This window comes from Tinamus guttatus, unplaced genomic scaffold, assembly GCF_059628265.1.
Source record: "Tinamus guttatus ecotype Peru unplaced genomic scaffold, ASM5962826v1 Tinamus_guttatus_pri_ptg000100l, whole genome shotgun sequence".
In the NCBI taxonomy this organism is placed as follows: Eukaryota; Metazoa; Chordata; class Aves; order Tinamiformes; family Tinamidae; genus Tinamus; species Tinamus guttatus.
In genome coordinates this window covers 151,462-166,048 of record NW_028288634.1, presented here as the reverse complement: position 1 = coordinate 166,048, position 14,587 = coordinate 151,462, and the positions used below count along the sequence as shown (strand labels likewise).

General features: G+C 43.3%; 1 pseudogene; it reads left to right on the top strand.

Annotated features, from left to right (window-relative positions):
* Positions 1-397: 397 nt before the first annotated feature.
* On the top strand, positions 398-14,065 carry LOC148595424 (endogenous retrovirus group PABLB member 1 Env polyprotein-like; annotated as a pseudogene).
* Positions 14,066-14,587: the final 522 nt, after the last annotated feature.

Genomic DNA, 14,587 nt, shown 5'->3' with positions numbered 1-14,587 from the left:
AGAGACTGTTCTTCGGATTCAGGAACCCAAATCTCCAAGAGAGGTTTGAGGATTTTTGGGGACGGTGGGATACTGCCGTTTGTGGATACCTGGGTTTGCAGAAAAAGCGAAACCTCTGTATGAGGCGAGTCGAGAGAAACCAGACTGGCTGTGGACAGAAGCTATGAGAAAATCTTTTGAGGAACTGAGATTAACCCTGCTAGAGGCCCCTGCACTTGCACTCCCGGACGCAGCCAAGGATTTCCATTTATATGTGAGCTAAAGAGCGGGAATTGCTAAGGGGGTGCTAACTCAGAAGCAAGGACCTTGGAAAAGGATAGTGGCGTACTTATCAAAGAAATTAGACCCAGTCGCCGCAGGGTGGCCTTCGTGCCTTAGAATCATTGCAGCCGTGGCAATGATGGTTAAGGATGCGGACAAACTCACGTTTGGGCAAAAACTGTATGTAACAGCTCCTCATTACGTAGAGGCATTACTCAAACAGCCGCCTGAAAGATGGATAACAAATGCTAGGCTGACTCATTATCAAGCCTTGCTTTTAAACCCAGGAAGAATTATGTATACGTCCCCAACGACTTTAAATCCAGCCACTCTCCTGCCTAACCCAGAGTATGAAACACCTGTGCATAATTGTCAGGAGGTGTTAGCTGAAACTGCGACAGTGCGGGAAGATTTAAAGGATGGGCCGCTGCAAGGATGAAAAGTGTGGTTTACAGATGGAAGTAGCTTGGTCGAGCAAGGAAAAAGAAGGGCGGGAACTGCAGTGGTAAATCAGAAAGGAGAAATAGTTTGGAGCCAGCGTTTACCAGACGGCACTTCGGCTCGAAGAGCGGAACTGAAGAACAAAGTGCTGGAGAAGGATATTATGATACAGGAGGAAGAATGTTAATTCCCAAGCAGATGGGACAGAGGATGGCGCAGCAGTTACATAGTACCACACACTTGGGGAAAGAAAAATGGGACTGTTAATAGAAAAGTTCGGGTTGAGATTCCAAGATCAGAAGAAAATATTAAGAGAGATAATAGAAGGGTGTCAAGCGTGTCAGGAAATGAAACCGAGGGTCAGAAAGGTCCATGAAGGTATAAGGGAAAGAGGTGGTGAACCTGGAAGGCATTGGGAAGTAGATTTTACGGAAATAAAACCAGGTAAATATGGGTATAGATATTTATTGGTATTAGTAGACACATTTTCGGGGTGGGTGGAGGCCTTCCCCACTAAGCGAGAAACAGCCCAGGTGGTAGCAGTCCCATATATGCAAACGGGACATTCTGTGGGACAAATGGGACAGTCGACGGGTTACAACAACGGTTCCCTGCGGGATTACCCTTAGGAGCATATGGGGGGATCCATCAGGACAGGTACATAATAGGACAGATTTACTATGGAATAATGGTACCGCTAAGGCCTTGCCAGATGGAGTGTTTTTAATTTGTGGGGATAGGGCATGGCAAGGAATACCAAAAAGAGCATATAGAGGGCCATGCTACTTGGGGCAGCTAGCGATGATTGCACCTTCTCGAGCTAAATTACTAACTCTGAAATAGGAGCCAAGGAGGCAAAGGCGCTCTATTGGTCTAACTCCAGAGTGCAATGATAATGTACAATTAATATCTGTAACTGCACGGGTCGCCTTAGCTATCTTTGTACCAGGAGCTGCAGCAGGAAATGCATTAAGAGAACTTTCAAAACTAGCCTGTTGGAGTGAGAAGCAAGCAAATGTGACAACCGAGGTATTGGAACAACTCCTGCTCGATCAGAACAGCCTGCGACATGCATTACTACAGGACAGAGCGGCTATAGACTTCTTGCTCCTCGCGCATGGACATGGATGTGAGGAGTTTGAAGGACTATGTTGTTTTAACCTGTCGGGCCATAGCCAATCGATTCAACAACAATTGCGCTGGCTCAAGGAACACACTCAGAAGATAACACGGGAAGAAGGACTGATGGACGAATGGCTAGAGTCATTGTTTGGAGGGTTACCTGGGTGGATATCAGGACTGATAAAAGAAGGATTACGCGTATTTGTAATTCTGTTATTACTGTTACTGTGTATCTGTATAATGTGGAAATGTGTAATGGGGGTAATGGAAAAAGCTACAAATCGAGTTAATTCTATGCACATAATTTTCATGCGACAAACTCAGAAGGATCGAGAAAGGATTCTCTGATATTAGCAAAAGAAAAAGGGGGGAATGTAGGGGTTAAGTAGCTAATGTAGAATAAGCTGAGTCTTAGAGCACAAGGACCCATGATAACTGGCGGAGTCCGGATGCCCTGCTCATGGCAGGGTCTGGACCCTTGATAGATGGTGGGGTTAGGGTGCCCTGCCCTCAATCAGGATGATAGAAGGGCTGCTTATCCGGATGTTTTAAGTCAGCAAAATAGATAACATTAACAAGAATGCAAAACAGGGAAACAGGAGGGGGGAACACTCTTGAGTAAGAACGGTATAAAAGAGGGATGCCCGAAGTGGTCGGGGTCCGTGGTGTGACCCTTGCATGGGAAAGCCTGGACCCCAGCTAGCTGGTAATACTTATTATCTTTCTTCTATTAATAAAAGACAATATATATCTATGGTGTTTGTCTCTCTCCCTGTCAATTCGGATACCGGACCCAACAGTCTGCGGTTAAGTTGGCTAAAAGCCCGGCCGAGCGGCTGGCTTCAACAGGTTTCCAGGGGGACTGCCTGTGAACTGGGCTGAGCAGCTGCATCCGTGCTCCTTATCACTCAGCCTAGGCAGGCAAACATCTTTTTCTCAAGGTCTGGCCTCTGCTTCTCACAGGAGATTTTTTGAGTCTACAGATCACAGAAATTTCCATCTCCAATACACCCTGCCATAGATGTACCCTAAGGGTACCAGGTCTGCCCCCTTCCATCACATGCAGTGGGCATCTGCCCCCAGCCCTCTAGACAGCTGTTCCTGCTGCCCCCACTCACCACCTCTGCCAGCCTTCAGACTGGTCACAAAACCCAGTCCAAGCAAAGGGCTGCAACGGCTGTGTTTTGTGTGTGACAAGCAGTAACACTCCAGAAACTGGGCTCTGGGGCTTTACTTTTAGATGTTTCATGCTTCCAGCAGGTCTCCTGTAGTAAACTTTATAGCTTACTTCTCTTAAAAATAAATGAATACAAAGACACTAACTTACAGCTTTCCTGTATTTAGATTAAATTATGCTCCTTGAAAATATAATGGCTTTGAGGAATAAGGGAATTATTAATGTTTTCCTTCATTAGAAAATCTGTTTAAGAAGGGTTTTCTGATTATAATCTCTCAGTTCCATTCTGAAGATCTAACTACCCTGAACCCACAGCAGTTCACATGAGGTGCTGTGATTGCCAGATGCATGATTTAATGACAGCAACTTAATGGAACTAAGCTCATGATTTAATTATATTAATTGTCAGACCTGGAAAAGACCATAGCTGCTTCCTCCCGCTATCCCAGTTGTGAACCATTGCCTGCCAATTTTCAAATTAGGGCCTCTGACCGAGTTCTGCAGTCAGCACAATGCCGCAGAAACCTGGTGTTTCAGCTAAGGAAATACTTCTTTCAAACTGAATATGAATGTTTAGGAAAAAACATAGGCTATTATGCTAGTTGCCCAAAGCAATGCTCTCAGAGGGTAACAATCCATCTACAAGCTTGAAACCCACCTGAAGTCACTGTGTGTAAAATGGTTATGTGATGAGCGGTAAAATATGCAGGTGCATGAGGAGGGAAGCATCAGATATTTTTGGAACATGAATGAGTTTTAAGATTAATTCTATGTAAGAATCTTGGTGGTTTTCATTTTAATATGCTATGGATCATGGCTGTTATTAAGCAAAGGTCTTTACCATTCCCTGACATCCATGTAGGCAGAAACCTGACTCCATCCAGGAGGAAGGTCACTTGGAGCTGAGGAGAATATACTACTCTTGGCTTCTTTCAAGGGTTTATTCCTGAATTTATGAAGTTACTGAAACTCCATGACGAAGAATTGATGCTAATGCAAACGCTATGAGTTTTAATTACTTTTTCAGACTTGGTTTGGGTCCATTTGCTTTGCTCTGTCTTTAAAGACCTTATTGCATGGAAGATGTTTTGCAAGAGCAAATAGTGGATTTTTTTTTTTTTTTCAATAGAGTACACTTTATTAAATACAGGAAAGCTGAGCTTTCCTGGAAGGGTTTAGCTGTGTTTTAAAATGAGAAAGATTATTCAAAATTTTCTAACTCAGACCCAAGACATTCTATTATTTCTCTTCTTTTGACTCTAGCAATGGGGTTTTGTCATGCTATCTGTCATTAAAGGAAACAGTAAAATAATCCAGAGGGGCAACAACCACTGGGCTTTAGTTAGTTGATTCACCAGCGCAAGATCTTTGTAATAACAACATCCACCATTACCTGGCACAATTGTTATAAGGGATAGGCTTATCAATTAGCAAATAGCAACTAGCAAGAGCAGTATATTCCCCTCAACTCCCCATCAGTCCAATCTTCCTTTTCTAGGATGGGAGGCATTAACACCATCAGCTTCCTAAATCATATTGTCCCCAAAGCAGCAAAATGTTGGGCAATTAATTATTAAACCTGATGGTTGAGTAAGGAGTTAACAAAGACACTGATGAATTGCACTCTGACCATGTGGCAAAGACATGATAGGGAAACCATGGGCACTGTCCCCAGCAGGAAGATAGGGAAGTGGGAAATCCTGTAGAGGCAGGGCGGTCTTGCTTCGCTAAACACTGCAACAATGCCAAACTGGACACGCTTGCAAACACTGATAAGGAACCAAGGCCCATTATGCTGGCAGTGCAAAAAAAAAAAAAAAAAAAAAAAGCAGATGCTCTTATAGATCCCCCTCTGAAGTGCTTTGTAAGAATGACCATAGCACAGTCATGTACTCCTTCCCTAAGGTTATAAAAGACAGAGTCCAGCATGGATGAGTTGAGCAGGGATCGGGAACGACACCCGAACATCTCCTCCATCTGGACCATGATGTGAGTATCTTTACCCTCCCCTTACCTGGGATGCTGGGCTAAGGTGACTCCTTGTGAGGTTGAGAGTCCCCTGTACTTTCAGGGTGTAGAAATGCTAGCATATTTTTCAGCTCCTTGCAAGGTTGAGAGGCCCCTGTACTTTCAGAGTGAAGTAACGCTATAGCAATTTTTTATTTTTATTTCTTTTTCTTTCTGGATCAAGCAATGTACTCCATTCAGTACACACACATTTTTTCTTTTCCAATTTATTGACTGGCTCTTCTTTGACTGTTTATCTGCTTCAGCAAGCTTTGGAACAAAGCCCACCTTGTAAATTCAACCAATCTGGGTTGGACATGATTTGGCTTATTCACACATGATATAAACATGTGTGAATGAAACCTAAGCCTGGCTCTGTAAACTGGATAAGTTCAGACCATAACAATAACTATGCTGGGTTAAAGAACACTGTTAAAATTCCATCTGCATTGAAAATGAGAAATAATTATGCCCAAGTCAGACACATAAATTCTTTTTTTAACATTTTTTAAATAGAAAAGGACTTTTTTATTTTTATTTTTCTCAAGAGAACTTGCCTTTTCTTATAGTGGCACCAGGAAGTAATGGAACCACAGGGAAAATAAGTTTTACATCATTTCAACAAGAAATAGCCAAATATAAGAAATTCAGCACTTTGCTAAATCTACAAAATTTGTCACACTGCAGAGGGAGGCTCAGAGTCATTTCATTTAACTCCATGTAGACCAGGAGATTGCTGTACTCCTCCTAGTACTTCCATACCCTTCCCTGTACACTTCTTACAGATTTAAAAAAATAAGTCCCTCAATTTCTTGATTCATTTAGAAGTTTTCAATAGCTACAAGCTACAAGATCTTCATGTGAAAGCATCCTTTCTGCAGCAGTATTTCACAATAGTGAAGTATAGTATTGTTTTTATATTTAAATAGTAAGAACTTTATTACTACTTATTTTGTCTAGTTATCATCCTCACCATCCCTAGTATCACAACAGCAACAAATCTCAGCAAATGACTAAGAAATATCATTCATGTTGAAGAACATTCTTATTAAATCAGTTTGTCTTACAAAAACTGAAAAAAAAATCAGTAGATTTCTCAACAATCTGGATAGAAGTTGGCAAAGCCCAACCTAAATTTTCCATTGGAGACACATTGTAAATGTGAGCAGTGCTGGTCTCAACATTGAAACACAGTGTAATAGTCCATTCTGAATCTTACGGGAGTGCAAGCTTTAGATTTAATTTCAAACAAGTAGGTCCCTAAAGATCTACTTGTTGAACTCTATTTCAGCAGGCTAAATACTGCTTTGCATAAAACAAGCTGACAAGATTTTTTTTCTGGCCCTTTGCTTCCCAAAGTCTTTGATTGTCACTCTCTAGCTTTCGTTTGCATTGTATGTGCCATATGAAAGGGAGGGGCAGCCACCCTTTCTCTGCCATCAGGTTTGCATTTCACCATTTCCCAGATTTACTTCAAAGCAGTCAGCTCGTGCCTTTGCATTCAAATATATTCTGCAGAGGATTGCAATGCTACCAGTAGCATCAGAAAATACATTAAAGCCTGGATTGGTCCTGTGTCCAAGAGCACCTCATGCAATCTTAAATCTTGTGCCTCTCCCTTGAGAAGTAAATAGGCATTTGTGAAATTGTGGAATGTATGAAGCAAAGCACACACTGCCTAGACATGAGCTGCACAAAGCAAGCTCGGCCTGTCTCCCAGGAAAAGCTGCTAATGGCTGCTGTGAAACCTCAATCTTTCCAAACTATTTTGGTGTCTACTTCTCAGCTGATATGCTTTGCTCATGCATTCTTAAAAACATTTCACTGTTTCCTCCTTGCTGCCCTGCTCCATAGACCAATCCTGCAAACACATGCAACTAACCCTGTTGGTGGGAGTGCGAGACGAATACTGAGAGGGGCAGGTCTCTGCAGGAGAGTCAGTGGGACCAGCTGAGAAGGGGGCACCTGACTACAGCAGGACTGCCCAAGCTAACCAGACCAGGCTAGGGCTCTGGAAGGAAGGGGGGCCCAAGAGAGCTGGTCAGTATTCAAGCAGCACTTCCTCCACGCTCAGGAGCGGTGCATCCCTTTGAGTAAGAAGTCAGGCAGAGGGGGCAGGAGGCCTGCGTGGATGAGCAAGGGGCTGCTGCTAAAACTCAATCAGAAGAAGGCAGTATACAAAAAGTGGAAGAAAGGACAGCCCCCTTGGGAGGAATATAGGAATGTTGTCAGGGAATGCAGGGATGTAATGAGGAAAGCCAAGGCACAATTGGAATTAAATCTGGCAAGGGATGTTAAAAATAATAAGAAGAGCTTTTTCAAATATATCAATGGCAAAAGGAAGATCAGGGAAAATGTGGGTCTGCTGGTGAATGGGATGGGTGCCCTGGTTATGAAAGACACAGAAAAAGCAGAGCTACTGAATGCCTTCTTCGCTTCAGTGTTTACCAAGGGCAGCCCTCTGGAATCCCAGACCCTAGAAACCAGAGAGGGTGCCTGGAGAGAGGAAGACTTGCCCTGCATAGAGGAAGGTTGGGTCAGAGAGCTCATAGGGAAACTTGACATCCACAAATCCATGGGCCCTGATGGGATGCACCCCAGAGTGCTGCGGGAGCTGGCAGATGCCATAGCTAAGCCGCTCTCCATCATCTTTGAAAGATCCTGGAGAACGGGGGACGTGCCGGAAGACTGGAAGAAGGCCAATGTCATGCCAGTCTTCAAAAAAGGCAAGAAGGAGGACCCAGGCAACTACAGATCAGTGAGCCTCACCTCCGTCCCCGGAAAAGTGATGGAGCAGCTCATCCTGGCTGTTGTCTCCAAACATGTGGAGGATAAGAAGGTGCTCAGGAGTAGTCAGCATGGATTCACCAAGGGGAAATCATGCTTGACTAATCTGATAGCCTTCTATGATGGAATGACCGGCTGGGTAGATGAGGGGAGAGCGGTGGATGTTACCTATCTGGATTTCACCAAGGCTTTTGACACTGTCCCTCACAGCATCCTCCTGGGCAAGCTCCGGAAGTATGAGAGAGATGAGTGGATGCTGAGGTGGTTTAACAACTGGCTGGATGGCAGAGCCCAGAGGGTGGTGATCAGCGGTGCAGAGTCTAGTTGGAGGCCTGTAGCTAGCAGTGTCCCCCAGGGGTCAGTCCTTGGTCCAGTTCTGTTCAATTTATTCATCAATGACCTTCATGAAGGCACAGAGTGCTCCCTCAGCAAGTCTGCTGATGACACCAAACTGGGAGTAGCTGATATCCCAGAAGGCTGCGCTGCCATCCAGACAGACCTGGACAGACTGGACAACTGGGTGGTGAAAAACCTCATGAAATTCAACAAGGCCAAGTGCAAGGTCCTGCACCTGGGGAGGAATAACCCCAGACACCAGTACAGGCTGGGGTCTGACCTTCTGGAGAGCAGCTCTGCAAAGAAGGATATGGGCGTCATGGTGGACATCAATTTGACCATGAGGCAGCAGTGTGCCCTCGTAGCCAAGAAGGCCAATGGGATCCTGGGGTGCATTAAGAAGAGCGTCTCCAGCAGATCGAGGGAGGTGATCCTGCCCCTCTACTCAGCCCTGGTGAGGCCACATCTGGAGTATTGTGTCCAGTTCTGGGCCCTCCAGTACAAGGATGATCAGGGGCCTAGAACATCTGCCCTCTGAGGAGAGGCTGAGGGAGCTGGGCCTGTTCAGCCTGGAGAAGGCTGAGAGGGATCTAATCAGTGTCTATAATTACCTCAAGGGAGGGAGTGAAGAGGATGATGCTGGTCTCTCTTCAGTGGTGGCCACTGACAGAACTAGAGGTAATGGCCACAAACTGAAGCACCAAAAGTTCCACAGGAACTTAAGGAAAAAATTCTTAACAGTGAGGGTGCCAGAGCACTGGAACAGGCTGCCCAGAGAGGTTGTGGAGTCTCCTTCTCTGGAGATCTTCAAAACCCGCTTGGATGCAGCCCTGTGCCACGTGCTCTAGGTGACGCTGAGAGTGCAGGGGGGTTGGACTAGATGATCTCTAGAGATCCTTTCCAACCTTTACGGTTCTAAGAGTCTATGAAACTAAATTAATGTCTTCTCTTGTCTTTTGTCTTTTTTTTTAATAGCTATAAATAATTAAATATTAAATGAGGCAATAAATCACTATTGTAAACAAGTAGCTATCTAGTATTTTTCCTTGCTTATGTTTTCCTTCCTTACTTATTTAGTATTTTTTCCTAATCGTTTTAGGAAGACTCTGCAAGAGCATTTTCTGTGTACTGCTTCTCTAAAAAAAAAAAAAAAAAAAAAAAAAAAAACTGTTTGCATTAAGGTTAGAGATCCAGGTACTGGGTAAGAAAACTTGAAGGAAAAAAAATAAAGGAGACACTCGAAAGTCAATAAAAATGAACCTGCCAACCCTGCTACTAACCACTCTGGGAGAAGCCTAATTGCAAGAGGGTGATTCAAAGGTAGCGATGTGAGGGCAGCGACCCTTAACCTCTCTCCTCGCAAGCCCTGCAGTGCAAGCACATCATCACATCTGACCACTGAGTTCCAAACCCACCACTTGGGTCCAGGTGGAAACACTCCCACAGCCCTGAGGAGAGCCCCTCCAGGCTGGGTGTCCTATTGCATTGGCTATTCCCAGGGCATGTACCATAAAAAATAAAATAAAACATAAACCATAAAACAAATAAAGGAAGATAAATTCATGTTAAAGACTCTTAAATATGTTTACACTCCTAATCTGCATGATTTATGCTACTGCCCTTTGATTATGGTATTAATTAACCAGGCTAAGCACTGTGGCTGCCAGGTACTGGCTGGTGCCCGAGGAGTTGGATGAGGTTGCAGATGCTGGAAGCTGTGCCACGCAGAGTCTAGGAAAAGGCAGCCGTGTTCACGTGTGATCCTGGCCTGTGGCACTGAGCCTATGCTCACTGGCAACATCAGCAACATCTCGCTAGCTTTAATGGTGTAGAGCAATGAAAAGAGGTTAACTTCATTCATGTAATGCACTGCAATGCACTTTATCCTGTGAAGTCCCTGTCCCTTTGACTTGCTGCTCTTCGGGATATATGTCCCTGTTTTGGGGATGCCGGCCTTTGCACCTGAGCAAATGGGAAAGCAGAAGCCAAAGCAGGCTTGCTTTTCCATCCACAGGAGACCAGATTTTGATGACAGAGGTCATCTTTTTCCTAAAATCAACCACCACAAAATATAAGCCATACAAAATTAAAAAAACTGTGAACTGGCAAGTGTTTCGAGGTATTGAGAATAGAAATAGGGTTTGTAGAGGGAGATTCTTACTGCTACATCCATTATTCAGTAGTGACTTGAAAAAGCTGTTCTAGTAATCTTACGTGTCTGGAGGAAACAAAGCACTCAGAAATTAAATTAGTACATGGTATTATAAATTTTGCTTTTGCCATAACAAGTCCTGGTCTTATCTTTCCTCATTCTTATTTTTCCTGTCTTAATAGTTTTCTGAAATGGATTATTGTCTTTTTTTTTTTTTTCCTGAAAGCAGGAAGTCTGTACAAGAAAAAAGATTTAATAAAACCTGGAGCAAGAATGAATTCACACCTGCATGAATACTCTGAAATAGCACAGGTTGCCTGATACATAAAACCTTTCTTTCTACAGAAGGAAAGAAGAGAAATCCAGCTCTTGTCCAGAAAGGCTGCACAAAACAGACTGCCTTTTCTAGTTAAATCCCATCCATAGACAGGAGTGTCCATCTGTTAGGAAAGAGAGAAGCCTTCTTCCACCCAGGGAGCCTTCTGCCAGACACAATACTCCACACAGGGGTCTCTTGCCTGTGGTTCCTAAGTATCTCCAGAATAAAAGGAGCTGCAAGAAGTACAAGGATACTTTTGAGAAGAGCAAAAAGATTTCAGTACTGTGCTGCAAGGGGTTTAAAGCTGCCAAAGACAGGGACAAGGCGGGGGAAGCATCACCTCAGTATTTGCAGAAGGTAGTCAAGAGCCTCTGCTTGCATCAGCTGTCCTACAGAATGGGTTGCAGCAGTTGGCATTCCTGGCTCTACTGCCTTCTTTTAAGTCCAGAGAAACAGTAAAATCATCCTGTCGGCTCTGCCAAGGTGCCCTGCACATCTCAGCTCCAGGTCCTTGTGCATCTTCATCATCTTGTGCAAATAGCTCCTTCACCGAATGCCCAGGTGCATATGAAAATGCCTCTATTCTATCACTTTTTATATTCTAAATAACTAGATACGGTGAATACACTTGGTCCAGTAACACACAAAATCATGAATAAGAAGGTCCTAAGAACAACTACTGTTATTAATTGAGTCACAGTTTTCAGATCTTCCTAACTATTTCTTTCTAAGCAGCCAAATAGCTTTGCAGGGCAAAAAATGAAACGAAACGAAACGAAACGAAACGAAACGAAACGAAACGAAACGAAACGAAACAAGATAAGATAAGATAAGATAAGATAAGATAAGATAAAATAAAATAAAATAAAATAAAATAAAATAAAATAAAATAAAATGGTAGAAAATGTAGGTTCAGTGATGAATGAAGTGTTCTTGGTGTCCCAGAGTCAAGTGGTTAGTTCCAACCTTTTGTATTTTTCTTATGAAACAACTTCTTAAATGAATTTCTATTTTTAATCTGCTTTTATCACTTAAATTGACTTTGAAAGATTATTTAAGAGACAATTTCCTGAAATATTTTCATTCTAGTAGTTCAGTTATGTTGTACTTGCAGCATAATGTAAGAAAGAAGTATGACGACTCATTCAAATTGCATTAATATGAATTCTACCCTTAAAGTTACACTGTAGGCCTCTTCTCCTCCCCCAAAAAATCCAACAACAGTTTTTCCTAGGAAATGGCCATCTTTTAAAAGGAATACAGACAGAAGCCAAATACAATCTTTTTGCCTAAGTCAGGGCAGAAACAAAGGCATCTGTATGTTCCTCCTCCAGGAGGACTGCACTAAATCCTCTGCATTAGCCTACCATGTCACAGTGGGTTACCAGCTCCAGAAACAGCCATTTCTGAACAACACGCCAAGTTGCACTGTGGGTTGTACATTTTTAGCAGCTCTGGTTTGAACAGCATACTCGAGGCTTGAGCTTATATCAGAAAGTTGAAGAAATTTAGCAAACGCTGAGTTTTGATACTCCTACCTCCCAGAGGCATCAGCTGTTCTCTCATAAAAAAGTTTTGTGTATATGTAGTTGTTATTTTTTTGACTGAGGTATGGCTTTGAGACCATCTTGATCACATCAGCACTGGTCACAGGACACTTGTGAATCCAGTTCTCATTGCTCCTGGGTAGCCATGCAATATGCCTGAAAGGAGGAACCCACCAGGGACTGGTACTTACAAGCAGCAACTGCCCCAAATGTCAACCTTGGTGTCTCAGGGATACAGAAACAAGCCCTGGCACCAGCTTTCACGATTGCAGTTCAAATCAGACAAGGGGTTGGGTTCCCCTCATAAGGAAGGGGTAGACTCATCTGAAAACACCCAAGAGCCAAGTTCATTCTAAACAGACATTTCCCTTCCCTAACTGGAGAGCCTCAGGCAGCCAGGTTCCTAATACTGCCCCCTTAATTCGGTAAAAAAAATAGAGATACTTACCTCAAGTATCCCTCAGTGGGTGTATGGGTAGTCTTAAGAGTCAAGTCTTTTGCAAGGAAGAACAGTGCTTTCTTCCCCCAATTCATCTGTTCTCATCTACTGTAAGAAATATCATTTCAACAGGGGTGCTTTAGAGCTGGGATATAATAATGTGAATGTGCAAGCTACTGGAGTTTCTGCTTTTATTAAAAAGCGACATCACATTTGCATTTCAGAATATTTTTAAACAGGGCCTTCTTGTTAAAGCTTTAGATATTTAAGAATAAAGGTCTACATGTTTCACACCTGCATAGAGCTTTGCAGTTTACATAGTAGCCACCAAACAGCTATATTGCACAAGGATTCACACAACGCTACACCATTCTTAGCTTAGTATACATTGTAAAGTGTTGTTTTGTAGGAAGAAACTTGCTTTATTTGGGGAAAAAAAAAGTACCATTGAACTGCATCTTGAAGAGATGATGCTTTTTTGTTGAAGTGAAAATAAATCCTTTAACTCTAACAATATGTTTTCTATTTAATAAATGAGAGTAAGCACCATATATAAGCACCTCTATTCTATTCTCAAATTAGGACATTTTTTTTTTTAATTATAAAAAAAATGAGTCTGAGAGACTCTGGGTATTTGTGTTCAGTTTATAAAAATTCTTTAAAATAAACAGTAATGAACTCCTACATCCTAGGGATATTGATCCAGATGTTTTCAAAGAATCCCAATGCAGAATTGTGAAATGCTAACCATGACATAATTGTGCCACTTAGAGCAGTTACTGAAACAGAGAAATCAAAAGTGGCATATGTGATACTCATCTGCAGAAAAAGATTTGATTTGGGAATAACAGACCAGAAACTCCAACTCTTTAAAATCAATAGCTTTAAGCTTATACTAGATTTGGTACATAAATAGGCAAATGGTGATTGAGAAGACAGTTACCGAAGAGAGACTCCTGTCTCCTGAGTCTATTTGACATTACTGAGCTCTGTATAGGAGGTGGAAATTTTTATGATCTGTAAGGTCATAAAAATCTCCTGGGGGAAGCAGAATCCAGACCTTGAGAAACAAGATATTTAGCCCGCCTGGGCTGAGCAATAAGGAACATGGAGGCAGCTGCTCAGACAGGTTCACAGCCAACCTCCTCTAAAAGCAGCTGAAGGCGGCTGCTCAACCAGGCTTGTAGGCAGCTCAAGAGGGGGAAGGAAAAACTCCTAACACTAAGGCCTATGCTGTCTCCGCAGGAGCCAGTCAGCAACTCTCTCTAATCTGCCAGCCCGAGAGGATGTTCAGTTTCAGTATCCTGGCAGCAAATATTACCTTGTGAGTAATTATCCATGCTTTGCTTCTTTTATGTGTTTTCACCTGAATAAAGGCTCGATGTAGCCACCTCACTTTGCGTGATTATTGCCAAATCCCTAGCCCATCCGGAACATAATTGGCGACGATGATGGGATTCAGCAATTGAAAGAGTGAAACTCACTAATGGAGTGCACAGCTACGTGAGGTCGTGCCACTGGATAGAAATCGTCTTCGTGCTGCTTGTGTCTGTGGTCTTTACTGTGTGTGATATGCAGTGGTTCTTTTTCAGGAGTGCTACAGGCAGCACTGGAGACTGCAGGGAGGCTGCACCTCTGAGGGAGCATCCTGAATGGGGGCCAGAACCATGGAATACTCTGTGGGACCGATGGGAAACCTGCACCCAGGTATCTCCAGAACCATGGACCCAGAAGGACCCCATGGCGGTGTTACAGTATTGGGGTCATTTTGTAGAGACTGACCGTACTAAGAACTCGGTCCGACTGGAACATGCTAGTCGGATGGGAGGTGCTCTGCTGTGTGCATATGAGATTTTAGCGGGGCAACTAAAGGAGGAACAGGAGAGGAATCAGCTCCTCCAAGAGCAGTTACAGGCAGTCCGAGCCACCCAGGTGGTGCAGAGGCAGGCTCTGCTGGAGATGAATGATCAGAGGGAGCTCCTGGAGGAGAAATGTGCTA